The sequence below is a fragment of the Oncorhynchus masou genome, chromosome 2 (genome assembly GCF_036934945.1).
Source record: "Oncorhynchus masou masou isolate Uvic2021 chromosome 2, UVic_Omas_1.1, whole genome shotgun sequence".
Lineage (NCBI taxonomy): Eukaryota > Metazoa > Chordata > Actinopteri > Salmoniformes > Salmonidae > Oncorhynchus > Oncorhynchus masou.
In genome coordinates, this window is record NC_088213.1 from 19,645,486 (window position 1) to 19,656,814 (window position 11,329).

At 47.4% G+C, this 11,329-nt stretch overlaps 1 pseudogene; it reads left to right on the forward strand.

Moving 5' to 3' along the window:
* The first annotated feature begins 460 nt into the window (after window positions 1-460).
* LOC135556578 (lysM and putative peptidoglycan-binding domain-containing protein 2-like) lies at window positions 461-10,853 on the forward strand (annotated as a pseudogene).
* The last annotated feature ends 476 nt before the right edge of the window (window positions 10,854-11,329 follow it).

Consider the following 11,329-nt stretch of genomic DNA (forward strand, 5'->3'; position numbering starts at 1 on the left):
CCCCCCTCCCTCCTCCCTGCCCCTGCGTCCCTGGTCGTTGTGACATTCCACAGACACACAGCTCACAGGGACATGAAACTTACCATGAAGGATGACCAGGCAATAGCAACAGCTCCAGGCTGGTAGGTGGGCCCACAAACCACTGTTGTGTCCTTGAGCAAGGCACTTAACCCCAAAATTGCTCTCCATCCATGGGATGCTATTCTAATCAAATCGACAATAAAGTATATATTCACTCTATTTCACAATGGTTTGGTGTGAACATATATTTTTAAAGTAGACTGACATGATTTTTTTTATCAGATAGGCCTACTGTAAAACAACATCTGCATTGTTGGGCCCTAGCTAGCAGTATGCCAGAACTGTGCTCTGAATGACACTGGTGACGTCACAAGCTTGGAGCGGAAAAGACACGCTGGAGTGCGTATCCAATTGCATTGCCCTAAATTCACACCGAGCGTTTCACGTTGTTGTTAGTCACGACTGTCTGTCTGTTGCATCAAACAGCGAACGGCTCGGTTTTGCCTGACCTGAAATATGCCACATTCACACAGGATCGACATGTGTCACCAAACTAGAAATGGCAATCTTCCCGCAGCCTGACTGAGTTTGCTAGCCAGCCACTTGGCTACCTCCTAGCCCAGGTTAGCTGAGTGCAGTCGGCGCATCACGAACCAACAAGCAGCTACCGAGAGAAGATGGCGGAGTACTCGCCTGTCCTGCCGATGAGGGATGGTGGAGCGAGGTTTGGTATCGGACAGCCCATCTTTCCCCGGTCCAGGTCCGGTTCAGAATCCGACAGTGAACTGTCACAGAGTCTGGCCCGAACCAAGATCCGGTCTTACGGGAGTACGGCTAGCGTCGCGGCTTCTCTCGGCGAGAAATACATAGAGCATCGGGTCACAGACAGCGACACTTTGCAGGGCATAGCCCTCAAATACGAAGTAACGGTAAGGTTATTATTACCGGCACACACACACGTCTTGTGTGAATGTCTTGTGTGTTATGGTTGTGGATATTAAAATGTGAAATCTCATTCACCGCGCATTTGTTTTGATCAACTGTCATGCATGCGAGCATTTTTTTGGGACCACCTATTTGCTACGCTGCCATAATAAAACCAGGGCTTGCAAGATTAACCTAGCATAGATCTCCTACACGATTACATTATTCTTAGATCCAAACATTTATGACTTACTCTCATGATACCTGAATGCAACGAACGGACTGGGCAGGCTTCGAACCAGAAACTTCAGTATCAGATTTCATCCCATTCAAGGCCTGAGCGTCCCTGCTCCACATTAGCTACATTGTTACTGTTACATTGTTGCATTAACAACATGGTCATCATGACTCATAACAGAATGTGCTACAGTGTAGCAATGTTGGCCTACACAAAGGTTCATGTGATCTTGTGTGAGCAACTTCAGCCACATGCAGTGTTTGTCAGTCATCTTTCCCACCTCTGTAGCTGTCACTGATGACCACTGTGGACTCCTCCAGTCCTGAAGGAGCACAGTGTGCTGGCTTTCCTTTCATCTGGTGTGTTAGTGTTGTGGTGAAACAGAGGCTTGCACACACTGTGTCCCTCCAGGACTGGAGTAGCCCCTCCCAGCCCTGGGGGCTTCTAGGAATGTCTGTCTTCCTGAACATCTGAGTACATTGCTCATCTCTCACCCAATAACAACATGTGTTACTACCTACATTTCTATCAGTGTTGATACTGTTGTTACTGTCTTGTGTTATTACAATCTTGTTAGTATTGCTATTTATGTTACGGCTGCTTTGTGACTGCAGTTATTGGTACTGATGTTATTGTTTTGTTAACCTGTTATTAGTACTGTTATTGTTTTGTTAACCTGTTATTAGTACTGTTATTGTTTTGTTAACCTGTTATTAGTACTGTTATTGTTTTGTTAACCTGTTATTAGTACTGTTATTGTTAACCTGTTATTGTTAACCTGTTATTGTTTTGTTACACCATGTTATTAGTACTGTTATTGTTAACCTGTTATTAGTACTGTTATTGTTAACCTGTTATTAGTACTGTTATTGTTAACCTGTTATTGTTAACCTGTTATTGTTTTGTTACACCATGTTATTAGTACTGTTATTGTTAACCTGTTATTGGTACTGTTATTGTTTTGTTAACCTGTTATTAGTACTGTTATTGTTTTGTTACACCATGTTATTAGTACTGTTATTGTTTACCTGTTATTGTTTTGTTACACCATGTTATTAGTACTGTTATTGTTAACCTGTTATTGGTACTGTTATTGTTAACCTGTTATTGTTTTGTTACACCATGTTATTAGTACTGTTATTGTTAACCTGTTATGGGTACTGTTATTGTTTTGTTACACCATGTTATTAATGTGTTATTACTGTTATGTCACACACATGATTCCAGATGGAGCAGATCAAGAGGACTAACAAGATGTTCAGTAACGACTGTATCTTCCTGCGTAACACCCTCAACATCCCTGTGGTCTCAGAGAAGACCTCTCCCTTCAACGGCCTGTCTCTAGAGTCCCCCGACGGAGATCCCCAGGACCAGGACTTCAACCCCTTTGTGTGGGGCAGGACAGGGACACTGAGGAGGACCCCTCACCACCTCTGGCCCCTGGAGATAAGGACAGTAGTAGTTATAAACGGCCCCAGCCGGAAGAGCTGTCGGCTCAAGACTTCCTGCACAGACTGGACTTGCAGATTAAACAGTCAAAGCAGGCAGCGCGCAGGCTCAAAGAAGAGGAAGTGAGGTAAGAGTTGGAATACGCCAATGTGGTGATGGCCAGTCACATGGGTTTCGTCCAAAATGGCACCTCAGTCCATATTTAGTACATTACTTTTTGAACACGGCAAATTTATTGATTTTGTATTTAAGCTTTATTTAACTAGGCAAGTCAGTTAAGAACAGATTCTTATTTACAGTGGCGGCCTAACCCGGCCAAACCCTAACACGGACAACGCTGGGCCAATTGTGCGCCACCCTATGGGACTCCCAATCACGGTCGGTTGTGATACAGCCTAGAATCGAACCAGGGTCTGTAGTGACGCCTCCAGCACTTAGACCGCTGCGACACTCGGGAGCCTATAGTGCGCTACTTTTGACCATAGCCCTATGTTCGGAATAGGGTGCCATTTGAAATAGTGCCCTATATAGGTAATAGTGTGCAATGTCAGATTTGCCCCTGGCACACTCAGGGAACCACATTGAACTGAACAACTGAGTTGACAACCATTCACCTTATCCCTTCTGCATATCACAAGACTTGTTCGCCCACTAAGATAAAACCAATGAATCAGCTTGGGGTAGGTAACACAAATCCTCAAGTCTAACAAAGTGGTAGGAGCGAGCAGCGGTTTTCAGACTAGAAATTCAGACGAGCAGTCCATCAGCCAACTCTTGTTTTCGTTCAAAGTTGCTTCGTCCAGGCACATCACTCAACCCAGCAGTCAAATCAGCAGACTGCCTGTGAGCGAGACGTCGAATCAGAAAGCTGCCAATGCAGGTGACGGATGCCTGTCGGATTCTGAGTTCCCACTGGCCAGTGCCCCTCTCTCCTGGCCTGCGATTGGCTACTCGTCATAAATGTTGAGTCATGCAGACTTCCTGCCAAACTGTGGGTGGTGAGGGGGTGAGATTGTGTGTGTGTGTGTGTGTGCGTGCGTGCGTGCATGCGCGTAGGAGGCTGAGACCAGAAGTTGTTGTCACTGCAGATGCCTTCACCCTGTGTGTGTATGTACTGATCCGTCAGGAGAGAGATGTCCATCCACAGTGTCTTGGTCTGATCCCAGCCCACCTGACTCTTAGTACAGCCTATCTGTTAACCTCTATTACTGCTCAGATTACATTCCAAACGGATGACGTTACACAACTGAGAGACAACAGCAAGCAATGACATGTTTTCTTTTTGCAGAGTAGTTTATAGATCCCAGACTGAGAAAGAGAGGAAGGGTGAGATAGAAAGGGAAGACTGAAAGTGGGAGGGAGGGGAGAGAAGGCCTCCACCTATTCAACCATTTCAGATTTCAGGAGTGGCTATGGGAGTAGGGTCCGTCTAGTGGAGTAGGGTCCGTCTAGTGGAGTAGGGTCCGTCTAGGGGGTAGGGTCCGTCTAGGGGAGTAGGGTCTCTCTAGTGGGGTAGGGTCTATTTGGAATTAAACATAAGTCAGGCCTGAGCTTGTCTCACTGACCGTCTATGGGTGCTGAGACACAGTCATGTCTGTGAAGATCGGCAAGTTGGCTGGCATGTGCACACTAAGGCACACACTCTCTCCACACGCACACGCACACATACTATTTAAGTTAGAGGAACTGCCAAGTCAGTCCTGAGTCACGCTGGCAGCAGCTGCGGTCTCTCCATGGCTTGGCCTGGGGCTGTATCCACAAAGGGTCTCAGAGTAGGAGTGCTGATCTAGGATCAGTTTAGCCTTTTAGATCACAGGGAATAAGGCTTACCATATGCTTCTCAGTTGAAACAGTGTACTTGCTGCTACAGTGTGTGTACTTGCTGCTACAGTGTCTCAAGAGGGACAAACGGTAATATTGATGCTTTTCTTGTTTTTAAAGCGAAGGTATTTTAAGGGAGTATGCAAGAACAGACGTTCACTTGACCTAGCTGAGTTCTACTAGGAACAAACCCAACCTATGTATGTGGACGCCTTTAGATTGCCTGTAGAGGGGAACTGACCCTATAGCACCACGCCTACTCTGAGAACGTTGATACCTACGGCCCCGGAGGGTCGATACCTACGGCCCCGGCGAGGGTCGATACCTACGGCCCCGGCGAGGGTCGATACCTACTGCCCCGGCTAGGGTCGATACCTACTGCCCCGGAGGGTCGATACCTACGGCCCCGGCGAGGGTCGATACCTACTGCCCCGGCGAGGGTCGATACCTACTGCCCCGGCGAGGGTCGATACCTACTGCCCCGGAGGGTCGATACCTACTGCCCCGGCGAGGGTCGGCCCTACGGGCGAGGGTCGATACCTACTGGGGCGAGGATCGATACCTACTGCCCCGGCGAGGGTCGATACCTACTGCCCCGGCGATACCTACTGGTCCCGGATCGATACCTACTGCCCCGGCCCCGGCGAGGGTCGATACCTACGGCCCCGGCGAGGGTCGATACCTACGGCCCCGGGGTCGAGGCCCCGGCGAGGGTCGATACCTACGGCCCCGGCGAGGGTCGATACCTACGGCCCCGGCGAGGGTCGATACCCCCCCAGGTCTCTAAGGAGACCATAACCTGATCAACCTACAGCTGGGCAGCATTATGGTTCAGTGCTCTGTGGTTTAACAGCTACGTTACAGGATTTAGAGGAAATGTCATGGTTTCCTTGAAGTGAAACTGGTTTAAACGGCAATCTGGGATTAGACAACAACAAGCCGTCACCCTGACACTTGTTTTGGTTAACAGTTGAGGATGCAGCTGGAGAAATCTAACCACTCTCAAAATGTTTAATACTGAGCTATGGATGAAGGAGAAATCTAGTTTTAATCTAGTTTTGAAGCTATGGAGTAAAGCAACTTTACATGATCTGAGACTTGGTAGTGGAAACTGGGTTAGATGTTCTGCAGCTGAGTACAGTTATAGTTGGTAACAGGCAGTCTGTGCTGTCACTCTGAGACACACACACCTGCTGGTCTAATTGGATTGTGGGTTGCCGTGGTGCCTGAGGGAGTCTGAATAATGGATGAACAATGCTCTGGGAGCAGTATGGTGCCCAGGACACAGCAGCAGACTGACCTAATCACTAATATCTAATGGTTACGGTGAAAGAGGCTTCCTCTCCTTGTCACCTCCACCTCTCCTTCATCTCCACATTTCCTTCCTGTCCACATCCTTCATCTCTACCTCTCCGTCCTGTCCATCTCTCCTTCCTGTCCACATCCTTCATCTCCACCTCTCCGTCCTGTCCATCTCTCCTTCCTGTCCACATCCTTCATCTCCACCTCTCCGTCCTCCACCTCTCCTTCCTGTCCATCTCTCCTTCATCTCCACCTCTCCTTCCTGTCCACCTCTCCTTCATGTCCACCTCTCCTTCCTGTCTGCCTCTCCTTCCTGTCTACCTCTCCTTCCTCTCCAACTCTCCTTCCTGTCCACCTCTTACCTGTCTACCTCTTTCCTGTCTACCTCTCCTTCCTGTCCACATCCTTCATCTCCACCTCTCCTTCCTGTCCATCTCTCCTTCATCTTCCTGTCCTCTCCTTCCTGTCCACCTCTCCTTCCTGTCTACCTCTCCTTCCTGTCTACCTCTCCTTCCTGTCTACCTCTCCTTCCTGTCTACCTCTCCTTCCTGTCTACCTCTCCTTCCTGTCTACCTCTCCTTCCTGTCCACCTCTCCTTCCTGTCCACCTCTCTTCCTGTCTACCACTCCTTCCTGTCCACCTCTCCATCATCTCCACCTCTCCTTCCTGTCTACCTCTTTCCTGTCTACCTCTTTCCTGTCTACCTCTCCAACTCTCCTTCCTGTCCACCTCTTACCTGTCGACCTCTTTCCTGTCTACCTCTCCTTCCTCTCCACCTCTCCTTCCTGTCTACCTCTCCTTCCTGTCTACTTCTCCTTCCTGTCTACTCTCTTTCACCTCCACCTCTTTTCACCTCCACCTCCACTCTTTTCTCTCCACCTCTCCTTCCTGTCCACTCTCTTTCATCTCCACCTCTTTCACCTCGACCTCTTTCACCTCCACCTCTTTCCTCTCCACCTCTTTCACCTCCACACCTCTTTCACCTCCACCTCTCTTTCACCTCCACCTCTCTTTCCTCTCCACCTCTTTCACCTCCACCTCTCTTTCCTCTCCACCTCTCCTTCCTGTCTACTCTCTTTCATCTCCACCTCTCTTTCACCTCAATCTCTCTTTCACCTCCACCTCTTTTACCTCCACCTCTTTTCCTCCTACTCTCTTTCACCTCCACCTCTTTTCACCTCCACCTCTTTCACCTCCACCTCTTTCACCTCCACTCTCTTTCACCTCCATCTCTTTTACCTCCACCTCTTTTACCTCCACCTCTTTTATCCCCACCTCTTTCACCTCCATCTCTCTTTCACCTCCATCTCTCTTTCATCTCCAACTCTCTTTCACCTCCAACTCTCTTTCACCTCCAACTCTCTTTCACCTCCAACTCTTTCATCTCCATCTCTCTTTCACTTCCATCTCTCTTTCACCTCCACCTCTCTTTCTCCTCCATCTCTCTTTCTCCTCCATCTCTCTTTCACCTCCATCTCCCTTTCACCTCCATCTCTCTTTCCTCTCGACCTCTTTCCTCTCGACCTCTGTTTCACCTCCATCTCTCTTTAGCTCCATCTCTCTTTAGCTCCATCTCTCTTTAGCTCCATCTCTCTTTCACCTCCATCTCTCTTTCTCCTCCATCTCTCTTTCTCCTCCATCTCTCTTTCCTCTCGACCTCTTTCCTCTCAACCTCTGTTTCACCTCCATCTCTCTTTAGCTCCATCTCTTTTCACCTCCATCTCTCTTTAGCTCCATCTCTCTTCCACCTCCATCTCTCTTTCCTCCATCTCTCTTTCACCTCCATCTCTCTTTCACCTCCATCTCTCTTTCACCTCCATCTCTCTTTCACCTCCATCTCTCTTTCACCTCCATCTCTCTTTCACCTCCATCTCTCTTTCACCTCCAACTCTCTTTCACCTCCAACTCTCTTTCACCTCCACCTCTCTTTCACCTCCAACTCTCTTTCACCTCCAACTCTCTTTCACCTCCACCTCTCTTTCCTCTCGACCTCTTTCCTCTCGACCTCTTTCCTCTTGACCTCTCTTTCACCTCGACCTCTCTTTCACGTCAACCTCTCTTTCACCTCCATCTCTCTTTCCTCTCCATCTCTCTTTCCTCTCCATCTCTCTTTCCTCTCCATCTCTCTTTCCTCTCCATCTCTCTTTCACCTCCATCTCTCTTTCACCTCGACCACTCCTTCCTGTCCACTCTCTGTCACCTCCACCTCTCTTTCCTCTCCACCTTTCTTTCATCTCGATCTCTCTTTCCTCTCCACCTCTTTCCCTCTCCACCTCTCTTTCCTCTCCACCTCTTTCACCTTTCCTCTCCACCTCTTTTCCTCTCCACCTCTCTTTCCTCTCCACCTCTCTTTCCTCTACACCTCTCTTTCCTCTACACCTCTCTTTCACCTTCACCTCCACCTCTTCACCTCCACCTCTGGTTCAAAATATGCTTTTGAACCATAGCTTAACAAGCATTTGTGTAAGAGTATTGATAGCTAGCATAGCATTAAGCCTAGCATTCAGCAGGCAACATTTTCACAAAAACAAGAAAAGCATTCAAATAAAATCATTTATCTTTGAAGAACTTCGGATGTTTTCAATGAGGAGACTCTCAGTTAGATAGCAAATGTTCAGTTTTTCCAAAAAGATTATTTGTGTAGGACAAATCGCTCCGTTTTGTTCATCACGTTTGGATAAGAAAAAAACCTAAAATTCAGTCATTACAACGCAAACTTTTTTCCAAATTAACTCCATAATATCGACAGAAACATGGCAAACGTTGTTTAGAATCAAGCCTCAAGGTGTTTTTCACATATCTCTCGATGATAAATCATTCGTGGCAGTTGCCTTTCTCCTCTGAAGAAAATGGAAACGCGCATGCAGCTGGAGATTACGCAATAATTTCGACGGAGGACACCGGGCGGACACCTGGTAAAAGTAGTCTCTTATGGTCAATCTTCCAATGATATGCCTACAAATACGTCACAATGCTGCAGACACCTTGGGGAAACGACAGAAAGTGCAGGCTCATTCCTGGCGCATTCACAGCCATATAAGGAGACATTGGAACACAGCACATTCAAACTCTGGGCCATTTCCTATATGAAATTTCATCTTGGTTTCGCCTGTAGCATTAGTTCTGGGGCACTCACAGATAATATCTTTGCAGTTTTGGAAACGTCAGAGTGTTTTCTTTCCAAAGCTGTCAATTACATGCATAGTCGAGCATCTTTTCATGACAAAATATCTTGTTTAAAAACAGGAATGTTTTTTATCCAAAAATTAAAAGAGCGCCCCCTATCTCGAAGAAGTTAAGAACAAATTCTTATTTTCAATGACGGCCTAGGAACAGTGGGTTAACTGTCTGTTCAGGGGCAGAACGACAGATTTGTACCTTGTCAGCTTGGGGATTCGAACTTGCAACGTGTGTGTGTGTGTGTGTGTGTGTGTGTGTGTGTGTGTGTGTGTGTGTGTGTGTGTGTGTGTGGATGAGTTGGTGTGTGTGGATGAGTTTATATCTGTGAGTGTGGATGAGGTGCGGAAAGTCTGCATGTGGTCAGTCCCGTTTAAGTGTGTTGATGTGTGTGTGCTAACGTGTGTGTTCTGTTTGTTCACAGGGACAGTGAAGAGGAATACACACTTCCTGTTTCATCATACCAGGAGATCTAAAGGACACAGTCGTTTACCTGAAGCCCTGATTAACACCCATCCACCCATCAATCCTTCCTACCTTTCCCTTCCTGTATCTCTCTTTTACCAAACCATCACACTGTCATGTCTAAGTGTTTCAACTGAGGATTCATCCTTTGCCTTTTTAATATTAGTATCATTATCATATGTTTTATTATTAGTATTCTTCTGGTTTTGTACTGTTCAACTGCTGTCAATCATCTGAACAGCAGGTAGTCTGTTACTATGATACTCATCCACTCACTACAAGTCTACATGCTGCTGCTGTACAGAATACCTCTCTGGTCTGTGTATACCACACACACACAAACATACACAGGAAACACACAGGTGTGTGTGTGTGTTTGGGGGATTAGTTCGATACTGGCTTTTACCCTTACTCTGATGATCCAATCCCTCCTAGAATAGCATCAGTCCACCAGATGGATGGAGAAGCCTCCAGTAGTACTCCTCTCCTCCTCTTTTTCCTCCTCTCCTCCTCTTTTCCTCCTCATCCTCTCCTCCTTCTCCTCCTCTCTTCTTCCTCCTCTCTTCCTCTTTTCCTCCTCCTCCTCCTCTCTTCCTCCTCTACTAGGCTGCTTCCATAATGGAAGCCTTTTTATACCCCACATTAAGTGCATCCCAAATGGCTCCCTATTCCCTATGTAGTGCACTACTTTTGACCAGGGACGTAGGGTTCACTACTTTTGACCAGGGCCCGTAGGGTTTTGGTCAAGAGTAGTGTATAACATAGAGAATGGTGTGCCATTTTGGATGTATCCCTCGACTGAAGTCTCAACCAGAAGCTGTGGATGGGAGGGCTGGTGAAGCTGTGGATGGGAGGGGTGCTGAAGCTGTGGATGGGAGGGGTGCTGAAGCTGTGGATGGGTGGGGTGCTGAAGCTGTGGATGGGAGGGGTGCTGAAGCTGTGGATGGGAGGGGTGCTGAAGCTGTGGATGGGAGGGCTGGTGAAGCTGTGGATGGGAGGGCTGGTGAAGCTGTGGATGGGAGGGCTGGTGAAGCTGTGGATGGGAGGGGTGGTGAAGCTGTGGATGGGAGGGGTGCTGAAGCTGTGGATGGGAGGGGTGCTGAAGCTGTGGATGGGAGGGGTGCTGAAGCTGTGGATGGGAGGGGTGCTGAAGCTGTGGATGGGAGGGCTGGTGAAGCTGTGGATGGGAGGGGTGCTGAAGCTGTGGATGGGAGGGGTGCTGAAGCTGTGGATGGGAGGGGTGCTGAAGCTGTGGATGGGAGGGGTGCTGAAGCCTTTTTAAATGTTTTGTTTACCTGTTCTGAAACATTCATTGGTGACATAAAAGGAAAGCTCTTTTTGAAGTGTGAATGTGTTGTTTTTAAGTGTGAAATACTGTACAAATTAAACCATGGCTGAGATTCAATGTGCTTTTTTTTCTTGATTTGAGGATGAATAAATGAAACTTTAAAACAGACTTCTCTTTGTTGGCTACTTGTTTTTGTTGATGATAAATGTTGTTGTACATCTTACTGAGTTCCGCACCTCTAGTCTCGTGTTGCATCCTTCCAAATCTCATCTTGTTGACTGGACGATAAGGTGAGAAGCCTGGGCCTCTGAGGCTACCCACCCCTCTGATAGTTGAATGTTTCAGGAAAGAAGAGTTGAACAGCTTCATGTGTTTCCATAGGATCAGAGAGGATCGATGTAACTCTACGGGGAATCATCTGGAATGCGACTCAATATTCAAAGTTATGCCTTTCTTCTTGATATCTTCTAGTAGCATCAGCTCTGTCTCTCCATCAATAACCATATTGGCTGAAAATCCTGCCTCTTAATGTCAGGTAGCAACATGAGGAACTACATTCTCACACAAAGTTTGCATCCCAAATAGCACCCTATTCCATATTAAGGCCCATAAGGCTCTGGTCAGAAGTCGTGCACTTTATAGGG